This window comes from Pinus tabuliformis, chromosome 1_2, assembly GCF_031772625.1.
Source record: "Pinus tabuliformis cultivar Carrire ecotype Pingquan chromosome 1_2, CPIR1, whole genome shotgun sequence".
In the NCBI taxonomy this organism is placed as follows: Eukaryota; Viridiplantae; Streptophyta; class Pinopsida; order Pinales; family Pinaceae; genus Pinus; species Pinus tabuliformis.
Window position 1 is genome coordinate 357941387 of NC_142298.1, and position 11056 is coordinate 357952442.

The window sequence follows — 11056 nt, forward strand, 5'->3', positions numbered from 1 at the left end:
TCTATGACACTGACTTCGGGTCAGTTGAGACTGGTCTGGGACCAATGGTACATACTCTGAGACTAACTTTGAGTCAGTGGAGGATGTTACTGGTTTGGGACTAGTGGTAAGAGTTGTACATACTATGACACTGACTTCGGGTCGGTTGAGGCTGGTCTGGAACTAGTGGTACATACTCTGAGGCTGATACATCCTCGATCATTTCTTCTTCTTCATAATTCAGACAAAAGCAGAGCAGAACAAAACAAAAGCAGAGCAGAACAAGACAAAGCAGAACAGGCAGAATAGAGCAGAGCAAGGCAAGGGTCAAGTTGTACAGGGCAGTGCATTTGATGGATGAATAGTAGCGACTGACAGACAGATTGCAGTTCTCACTAGTTGGGAGGGAGTGTTAAATTGGAAACTAGGGCCAAAATTCATGTGGGTCATCTTATTCATGGCTAATAATATTTTTATTAGATTCCTCTCGTCGAGAAGTGTAGGATTGATCTAAAGATCATCCGATTCCGATAAGTATTCATGGGATATGAATTTATTTTGATTGTGGAATTATTATCAAGCCGACCTACAACTCATGTAGGCTCAGAAGCCCAACAGTCGCATCTATTCAAACATCAACAGTTGTGTATAAATACAGGAGGACTTTTCCTCATTTGCACTCACTCATCTCATCACATCTCTCTCTCTACTACACAGAAAAGAGTCTCTTCTCTACGGTGATTGCTCTTGCTCTGTTCTGCTCTGATAACTTAACACAAATACATGCTCTGGCGAAGTTCAAACAATGTTTGTTGGGGTAGCAATTTATTATCTGAATAAAGTGCCAAAGTTTAAAATAATTCTCTTAGCAAAAGAACCAGGTTCGGCAACAAGCCAAGTGAGTTACAAGGCTTTGACATTGAAATTAAATATAGGATGGGTATTAACCATTCTATAGCATGTTCATTTTCCCATCTGCCTGAGTTACAAGCAATATTTATGGTTGAATCTAGTTTTTCTCCACTTATATTGGCAAATTACAGATCCCAAACAAAACAGTCCATGTGACAACAAATTTCCAATTACAGTATTATGTGTAACTTGAGATTTCCAGAAGGCTTATCACCAGTTATCATGTTAGGATCTTAACAATTGAAGTCCAAACAAGAGAACCTTCCCTCTGGATATCCATATACAAATTGTCCTGAAGGCTGAGATAGAGGTAGACACGTTTGGAAATGCAGTTAGTCTTGGATCATCCAAACTCATGTGTTAATGGGAGAGAAATTGACTTGTGTGAGTTTATTATTTGTTTTTGTGAATTGAGATCAATGCTGTATACACAAACCAAACCACAAATGCATTCAGTATAAACAGCAAACACATTTAATTCTTGATTTTGATTCATGTAATTAAAATATTTATGTTACTTTTAAAGGCTATGTCATAGTAGGGTCCAAGACACTGTTATATTCATCAACAACATTTGCTTTGGCCACCTCACAAGATGCAGAAACATTCTTGATTGATATCTTTAGGTTCAAAGCTGGTAAACTTTGATACTCACTTTTTTTGAACCATTTTCCTTCAGCCACTTCACAGATGCCGCGATATCTTTAACAGCACCTTGCCAATCAAGGCCATCCATTAAATGTTGTGCTTCTGCAGCATCCAAACCAAGTTTTCCGCGGTACAAACTGCATAAAACAATTATTTCAGAATATAATAAATATATAGTAAAAAATCACCTGAAATGTGCAGCCAGATAGAAGGTTGATATGCATGTAATGCTAAGATACCAAAATAGAGAGCAATCAACTTGGCTTCCAAATTCGTGCATGCCAGGGTTACAGTAACAGATAAAAGTTCAGGTAATGAAAGGCTATCAACTTTCAAGAGAAAACAACAACAATAAGAAAAAGATAAACAGCAACATCGTGATGCACACACTAGAATAAGGCTTCTACAGTCATGAAAGAACAAACCAATTTTACACTCTTACAATAAAAGTTTAACCATTATCTCCAGCTGAAAATGTTACCTTGCATAAGAAAGACGAATAATAGAAACTTACTCTGGAATAAGAGTCTTATAACCAGAATCCATTTTGGCTATATTAGCTGCATGATTCTTGATCTCATAGTCAACTCCCCACCACTCCTGCAACACTACAATCCCCGGGCATCTTCTTTGCCCACCACATATGCATTGAATGTCTGTACAAGTGCAAATAGAAAATCTCAGTAAAAATATTCTTCAAAAGCTTCTGATGAACATGTGTGTGAGTCATGAGAAAATTAAATTCTTACTACGTCAACATCTTTGAAGCCATATAGAAGCTTCAACCCTGAAATAACTTGCATGGCAAACATTTCCCAATCTCAGCGAATCATAATTGGCTTCCTGTGGTGCAATGCATGTCAACTGAAGAGTCTAACCAGTGTAGATTATTCCAACTTCAAAGAGTACCAAATCACAAGAGCTAGAGTGAGGTCAATGACTTGGCTCAAACAATTAATGAACTAATGTGTGTTGCCTTTTCTGATAAAGTTTTTAACGTTTCAATATTTTCAGCATTGATTTATTTGTTAACATCCCCAGGTTGAAATTTTAATTTTTGATTGTAAATAGAAATGTATTCCTGCATTTACAGCAGCATAAGGGACACTCAGTCACTAGGCAGTCGCTATGGGTTCACATGCAAAAAAATAACTTGATCCAAAAGCTTGCATGCTATCCCAAGAAAGTGGTATTTTCTAGTGTGGAAAAAGTCTGCAAAAAATCCCGATTTAATCCTAAAAATGCAATTTTTTAAACTAAATAATTTAATCCCCGACTTTTTGGTGACTTTCTCAGAAAGGAAAAAATCACGATTTAATCGGGAGTCGACCCAAAAAGTCTGCCTTCCTCCCAGGCTGCGGATAAAGAGGCCGCAAAGGCAAAAATGATATAATTTTCTCCTGTTTAATCTTAAGGCAGAGAGTGGAATCTTTCAAACATAGCCCTAGAAATTTGGTGATAACGTTGTGCTGTGCAATTTGTTTTGTTGTTGAATCTTAATTTCAAGCATTATAGTTGGTTGGTGTTACTGAGAAAATTAATTGCTTGGTTGCTATATTCTGTTGAATGTTGAAACATATACGGCTATTATTGGTTTGCTCTTGCTGGATGTTATGTCTGCAAAACAATAGGGATCTATATGAGATGTGCAAAAATCTACAGAGAAGAGACATTAGCCAAAGGCTAAGCTGTCAGAAAGCTGCTATAAGAAACTGAGAAGACTATGAAAAAGAAGTGCATACCTACCTCGATGAGCATGATTGTGAGACATAAGAGAAAGAGGACAAGGAGTATCCAGACTAGCAAGCAAGGAAGTGTAAATAGCTGATGAACATTCCCAAGAATCAACACTGTTATGATCATATTTTAAATTTTTTGTGGATAATGTTGAAAAACATTGGTGATAAAATGCACTTAGAATGCAGACTGCAAGAGTGTAACATCCTTTTAGTGATCGACTTCACATGTAAAGAATGAGATTGTAGTAAAACACTGAAAACACCTCTAAACTATGACTTCGACTCTAGATGTTAAAAAAAAAAAAAATGAATAATTTTGTGTTTTTTTTAATTTTGCCGACTTTTTCAAAAAACTCCCGACTTTAATGAGTTTTTCAACTATTGGACCCTTGCCGAATTAATCCTCACTTCGACTTTTTCCACATTGGTATTTTCTTTTACAATGGAAGAGATCCAATGCTCAAAAAGGATGCAATTCAACTTGAAGAAGGGGTCATTACACATGCGCTTGCCACAGAGTGCAATCAATTATCAAACCCAATAATTACTAAACTGTAAAAGCACATCAATGATTCAAGCCTTCTTGGAAGATTTGACAGGGAATGCTGAAAGCATTGGTTCTTTCGACAGTTACTTCCAATGTGGAACAAGACTTATTTTATCCATATAAGTCCACTCAAATCAAGAAGGCAATTTGGCTATTTGATATCCTTGCCAGATTTGTGTACCAAAGAATAGATGATATAATTGTAATTGCCAAATAATCCGAGTAGATCTATCTTAAGCTCCAGATCTACCAAGCGCCAACATTATGTTTTATTATTATTAATTTTTTTATTTAATGCTTCACTACAACATCTCCTCAATAATGGAGTCAACATTATTTATTTATTTTTTGTAAATTTAATTTTAGATCTAATGCCTCAATGACCTAATACTTCACTACAACATCTCCCCATACTAGACTGTAAAGAGGCTCTCAGTGCAAAAAATGAGGATCCCTCAAAAACTAAATTAGCAATAATTAGAAATATCTGGGGAAAATTGACCACCTTAGCATGCCTGCAGCATTAAACAAGATAAACAAGATTATTTCGAAATAACCTTTTTGTTGATCACATCAAGATTAATTGTTGAGACTTAATTCAATTAATTGCAGATTATTTCATCTATGTACTGAGGTGCAATAATCTACGATCTCTGTTATTGCTTCCCCAACGATCATTTTAAAAAGACCTTATATTTTCGTATAGATCATCTTAAATGTATTGGACTAAAGAGATTGCCTGGGAAATCCTTAAAACAGATTGTCAAGTTTTTTAAGAAAAAAGAAACAAACACAATTTTAGTTCACTTTAATTTGACTTAAGGCACTTTGCACAGACTGTTATCACTTCCCCAACGATCATTTTAAAAAGACCTTTTATTTTCATATAAATCATCTTAAATGCATTTAAATGTATTGGACTAAAGAGATTGCCTGGGAATTCCTTAAAATAGACTGTCAAGTTTTTTAAGAAAAAGTAAACGAACACAATTTTAGTTCACTTTAAGTTGACTTAAGGCACTTTGCACAAATGAAAAAATGATGATAAGCTGTAAATAAACCTTTGTTTATTTTTGACAGTATTATGTTAAGGCTTTCTTTTAAAGTAGCCCTGAGGGTTAGCTCAATTGGTCAAGTCCCTGTTGTTAAAGCACTTTTGCTATTTAGAGGTCATGGGTTCAATTCTCTCGACACTCTCGGGGTCAGGCTCCATGGTTGAGCTGGCCAGAAGTGATCCCTTCAGGTGGATCTGCCTGGTACAAATATTCTGTGGACGTAGCAGTGATTGATCTCCGGGGTCCATGAATCACATAGAAACAAAAATGCTTTCTTTTAAAGTTTAAATAATAATTAATTGTCTAAATCCTGAATATATGATCCTTAGAAATTGTACCTGAAATCCTTTTAATAAACTTCTTTTTGTTGTTGTAATTGAATATGCTTTGACTAATATAAGGCAATTTTACACTGCTTGATCTGTGTGAAATTTGAATAAAGTAAAATATGGTAGTTTCAGCACCATAACTTTGAACAATTATGAATAAAGAATATGGAAAAAGTTTAAGTACTTCAATGGCAAACACTTTTCTACCGAACCTAACCAGAATTTCTTATATTTGCCCCTAAAAGAATCATCAAACAGAATTTGAAGCGACATCAGAAAATTCATTCAAATTTGTCTATAGAAATAGAGAGTGATAAACGGGCCTTGCCATCAGTGTTTTAAAAAACGGCCAAGTTGACTCCAACTCGGCCGAGTCAAACCAAGTTATAGGCTGACCGGGTCAACTTGGTGGGTGACTCAGACCGGTCGGCCAGGTTGTTACCGCGCCAGCCGAGTTGGATACCGACTCAGCCGGCTCGGTAACAACCCAGCCAGCTTGGCTGAGTCTGAGCCAAGTCGACCGGCTAGGTAAGAGCGGCCAGTCAATAGATATCAGCGGCTTTTTTTTTAAATCAGTTTTTTGGGACCCCAAAGCCCATTCTAATGTGCCTTTGGATTAATTGGGGTCCATTTCCCTCTCTTAAACCCTATAAAACCCACCCGACCCCTCTCATTTCCTCACAGCCATCTCATTGCATTTGAGTGAGAATTTGTGAGGAGTTTATGAGGAGTTGTGGAGTTTGTTTTTGGAGTAGCAGTGAAGAGACTTGGGCAAGCATTGTAGCAGGAGTGAGGAGCTTCTTGGGCAGCCATTGGAGCAGCATTGAGGAGTTGGTTTGTTGGAGCAACTTTGAGGAGGCAATTTGTGCCTAGAGGTATTTTTTTCACTTCTAAAAATCTGTTTTTGCTTATTTATTTTTTTGTGCAAATCTAGAAATTGAAAAGTGTTTTCTGTGAAAGAAATGAACATTGAAGCAATGCTATTTTTTTTGTTTTCATTTTCAGATTTTTTTTCCTTCGATTTCCAAGTGAAAAAATGGCACCTAGAGTGAAAAATGTTGCTTGGGCATATGTTGAAATGGTTAATAGTCAAATGCATTGCAAATTTTGCCATAGAAAAATTAAGGATGGTCTTAGGGGCATTAATAGGCTGAAACAACACTTGGCAGGGATTAGAGGCCAAATTACTCCATGTGAATCACCAGAAATTTGGCAGGGATCAGAGGCCAAATTACTCCATGTGAATCACCAGAAATTTGGGAGATTAGGAAGGATTTGTTAAATAACTTTGAGAAATTTAAAGAAGAAAAGCATAGGTAAAAAGAAATAGAGGCTGAAATTGGGAGGAAGAGGGCAACCCCCATTTTGATTTTGAGGGTTCTTCTTAGAGGAGAGTATTGATGCATCCAACCCCTTCCCATATGTTCCTCCCTCTTTGGAGTCTATTCAAGAAAAGGGTAAGGGTAAAATGAAAAAGAAGGGTGATATGAATATCAAAAGTTATTTCACGGTCACACCCTCCTCTCCATCAAATGCACATGGTCCTGAAGCTAGTAGAACTTTGCAGCCCACTTTAGATGACCATTGGAAAAAAGAATTGAGGGAGATTGCTTGTGATTACATATGTAGATGGTGGTATGATGCTGATATCCCCTTCAATGCTTCCTGTTCACCATATTATGACCCTATGTTTGATGACATACATGCTGCTGGAAAAGGCTTCAAAGACCCTACTATGCATGAGATAAGGGGGTATCATTTGCAGAAAGAGATTGCCTCCATTAATGAGTATTTCAAAGATTTCAAAGATTCATGGGCAAGAACACGATGTACCATCATGTCAGATGGATGCACTGATCAAAGGAACCGTACCATCATAAACTTTCTTATCTTCTGCCCACAGGGAACCATGTTTCTAAAATCAATTGATGCATCTGATAGGGTGAAAGATGGACAATTGTTGTTTCAGCTATTGGATGAGGTTGTTGAGGAGGTGGGGGTGGCTAATGTTGTTCAAGTCATCACAAATAATGCCTCTAACTATGTTCTTGCTGGTAAATTGTTAGAGGAAAAACACAAAACCATATTTTGGACCCCATGTGTTGCACATTGCATAGACCTCAGGCTTGAGGATATTGGCAAATTAGATTGAGTCAAAAACACTGTAGATCATGCCAAAAGCATAACAAAATTTATTTACAATCATTCATGGATTTTGAGCCTTATGAGGAGACACACAGGGGGCAGGGATATTATTAGGCCTGCCATCACTAGATTTGCTACTCATTTTTTGACATTGCAATCTATGCTTTCACAACATAGAAACTTGCAAAAGATATTTTCCAGTGATGAATGGAATCAAAGCCAGTGGTCTCTCAAACAGGAAGGCAAAGAATTGAAAAAGAAAGTTAATGAAGAAATATTTTGGAGAAAGGCAGCAGAGATTGTGAAGGTTGTTGAGCCACTGGTTAAGGTGTTGTGGTTGGTGGATGGGGAAAGATTGGCTATGGGCTTCATTTATGAGGCTATGGATCAAGCAAAGGAGCAAATAAAGAGGGCATACAAGGATAAAGTGGCTAAGTATGGGCCCATTTGGGCAATCATTGATGAAAGATGGAACAATCAACTCCATCGCCCTATACATGCAGCTGGGTATTTTTTGAACCCACAGTATCATTATAAAGCTCTGGCAGCAGGAGCTTTGAGTGGGGAGGTTAGAGATGGATTGATTGACTGCATTGATCGCATGATCCCATTGGAGTGTGATCAGCTGGAGATACACCGACAGGTCACAACCTTCAGCAAAGCCACAGGTACCTTTGGGAAGAACCTAGCAAAGATTGCAAGGGAAGCAGATGAGCCAGGTAAACAAAAATTTCAATTTTCAAATTCTTAATACTTATTTTGTTAAATCATTTATAATTTGAAAGTTGGATATAATTTGTAATTTTGTTGAGCTAACTCATTACACTCCTATGTTTTTTGCAGCACAATGGTGGGAGGCTTTTGGTAGCCATTGTCCTCAATTGCAGAAGTTTGCAATTCGTATTTTGAGTCAAACTTGCAGTGCTATTGGGTGTGAGCGCAATTGGTCTGTCTTTGAGAGGATTCACACGAAGAAGAGAAACCATTTGGATCAAAATGGTTAAATGATCTAGTCTATGTCCAATACAACCTCCGGCTCAAACGCAACCAATTGTTAACAAAAGACCTGATTCAGATCCCATTGTGTTGGAAGATATTGATCCAACATCAAATTGGGTACTGGAGAGTCATCCAGCAGAGTTTGATTCTAATGAGGAACTTGATTTCGATTTACAGAAGGTGGTATCACTTGAACATAATGTTCAATTGAATGCAGATCCACTTGTACCAGCCTCAGGGCCAGCCCCAAGTCCTCTAGTTGCAGGCGCTTTCTCTGCTCAACCACGACGGAAGCGCATATCTCGTCTATGTCAGTAGCCACCAGTTGCACAGCCTACTAGTGCTACCACTTCTACAGTTGTGGTTGGAAATGATGAGGAGTAGGAGCCATGGGCTTCCCTGTCTGACTCTGATTCAGAGGTTGAGCCAGATGATGTTGGCTCCTCTAGCAGTAGCCAATAGTACTGGTCATAGTTTACTTTTGTTGTAGATGCCATTTCTAGCCTCTTTGGTTATGTGTTTTTGTTTTGATCTCTATATCATCATCATGTATGTATTAGACAGTGCACTGGGTGCCATTTTGATATAATGGATATGCGCTTTGATCATATGTTATCTTATATCTATATTCTAAAGCTTTGTTTTTGAAAACATGAATGAAAATCTTTAAAATTATGTTTTTTTATAAAAAAATAAATATTTAATGTATTTTTTACAATGACCGAGTCATTGAAATCAAACCGGCTAAGTTGATACCGAGTCGGAGTCAAAGTCGGAGTTTTAAAACATTGCTTGCCATAACCTAATGTGAGATATCAGTTTGTACAATGTCCTTTATCTTAACAAAATTGCTTAATGAGACCCTCACAAAGCAATTAGACAGGGCATTGCAGAAGTATTCACCGTTCTTCTTCAATCTCATTCAAATTTACCTAAGGGATTTTAGACAGTTCACGTGCCGGTAAAAAAGAGTAGAGAAGTTATAAATCCAAAGCATTGCACACATTGTGATCAATTCCACGCATTAAACCTACAAAAGTAATAGTAAAATCATCCAAGTAACAGAAAGCATGATTAACCGTAAGCATGCTTTCAGACTTGGTAAAATATAATCGTTTTTACTATTTAGGGATCTGCATTGGCATGCAGAGAAAAGAAGAAATTCAATTTAAGATGAATGGTAATAATTAATATTTAGGGATTATAACAGCTATTTATCTTGAAGTCGAAAAGAATATCTAAGCGCATATTACACGTTTGCAGATGATTTTCTAACTGAACATGAAGTTATGGTAATGAAACTATTTTGAGGAGGATGGGGTCGTTCGAAGAAGTAGAAGCCGCATAAGCAAAAGGGCGATGAGGAATTAATGGATTATTCAAAAGATCCACTCAAAGGCTTCAGAACAACCTACATTTTATAGTCACAACGGGTTTCCAACCGGAAACTTCCACTGGTAAAGTACTCAGCCCCTTTACAAGAATTAATTTCCACAACCTTGGGTGACAGAATAGGTTTTTTTTACCAAACCCTAAATCGCCATAGGTCACACCAAAGGTGGGGCCTATCCTTTCTAGAACTGTATCTATGAAAATGGGTTTTCCATTCCCCACAAGGGAAGCCCTGACTCTTTGCATTTAAAGGGCAAGGAAAAAAGCGTATTATTGTCAACTAGTGAGAACGTGGAGGATTTTAGGGTTATGCAATACCATGCTTTTTGAACCTCCCTGCCAAGGTCTCGATCACACACGAGTTCGCCATCCCTCATCCACCAATCAAGTTTGGAAGGTTGCTCTAGACAGGGTTTAAGCCATTTACAGAAGCAGGCAGATCAATCTACACCACCGGATGGAATATCCTCAGATCTAACAGAAAAAGAGTACAGTCTCATATTTTTTATTCTATATGGCACTGGGAGTCCATTTATTGTTTTCTTGCTGAATTATTCGTTTGAGCGTAAAATTCTTTCTTTTGCTGTTTGTCTTAGTCTTCCCTGCTTATTAATCCATGTTACCTGACTCCCCCCTTGAAAATCACTCTTCATTTGGCCATTGGCTACAATAACCGCTAAAAATTTATGCAACTGGCACTGATTTCCTCCGCCATCTCCAGCTATGGTTGAACTACATAATAATGCAGTATTGGCAGCATAGGAACCGAAAATTTAACAATCACATCGAAGTACCCCCACCCCCCCCGCAACACGCAGCGAGACGTGGAGTAACAGAAATGACACTTACAGTATCGTCTCGCTGAATTTCAATTTTCTGAAACTCGGCAGCAGCAGAAGACGCCATTGCGCGCAGTGGAGTGAGTGATGGACGACCGCTGGACCGTAAATGAGGAAGATTACGTGCAGATACAAAACCGAATGCAGAGGGTTTGGATAGCTTATTGGCAACGAAAGCCCCTAAAGTCAACATGAGCTTTCTTTCTTTATCCTGCCCTTAGTGTTTGCAAAATTTTTATGAGGGGATTAAAGTTACTATCAGTTGTTAAATAATGGGATGTTATCGCCGGGTGTGTGGCTGTCTCATAGGATTCCCAGACGATCTACTCATTCATGGTATATTATTGCCAGGTGTGTGGGTGTGCCATAGGATTCTCGCTCTTAGCACTCTTTATTAGGATTGAACATAAAATCTAATGAAAACTAAACTTTACACTCTAAATTCCAAATCTCATATTATAAAGATCAGTCC

The 11056-nt window shown here is 37.7% G+C and overlaps 1 pseudogene across 1 annotated transcript in view; it reads right to left on the bottom strand.

Annotated features, from left to right (window-relative positions):
• The window catches only part of LOC149205847 (uncharacterized), a 77184-nt pseudogene extending 66345 nt beyond the window's left edge, over positions 1-10839 (bottom strand). Inside the window, exons 1-3 of the transcript XR_016252496.1 lie at positions 10595-10839; positions 2054-2195; positions 1547-1676 (exon numbers count right to left, since the gene is read on the bottom strand). The product of XR_016252496.1 is annotated as an uncharacterized LOC149205847 (transcript). The remainder of the gene's footprint in view (positions 1-1546; positions 1677-2053; positions 2196-10594) is intronic.
• Positions 10840-11056: the final 217 nt, after the last annotated feature.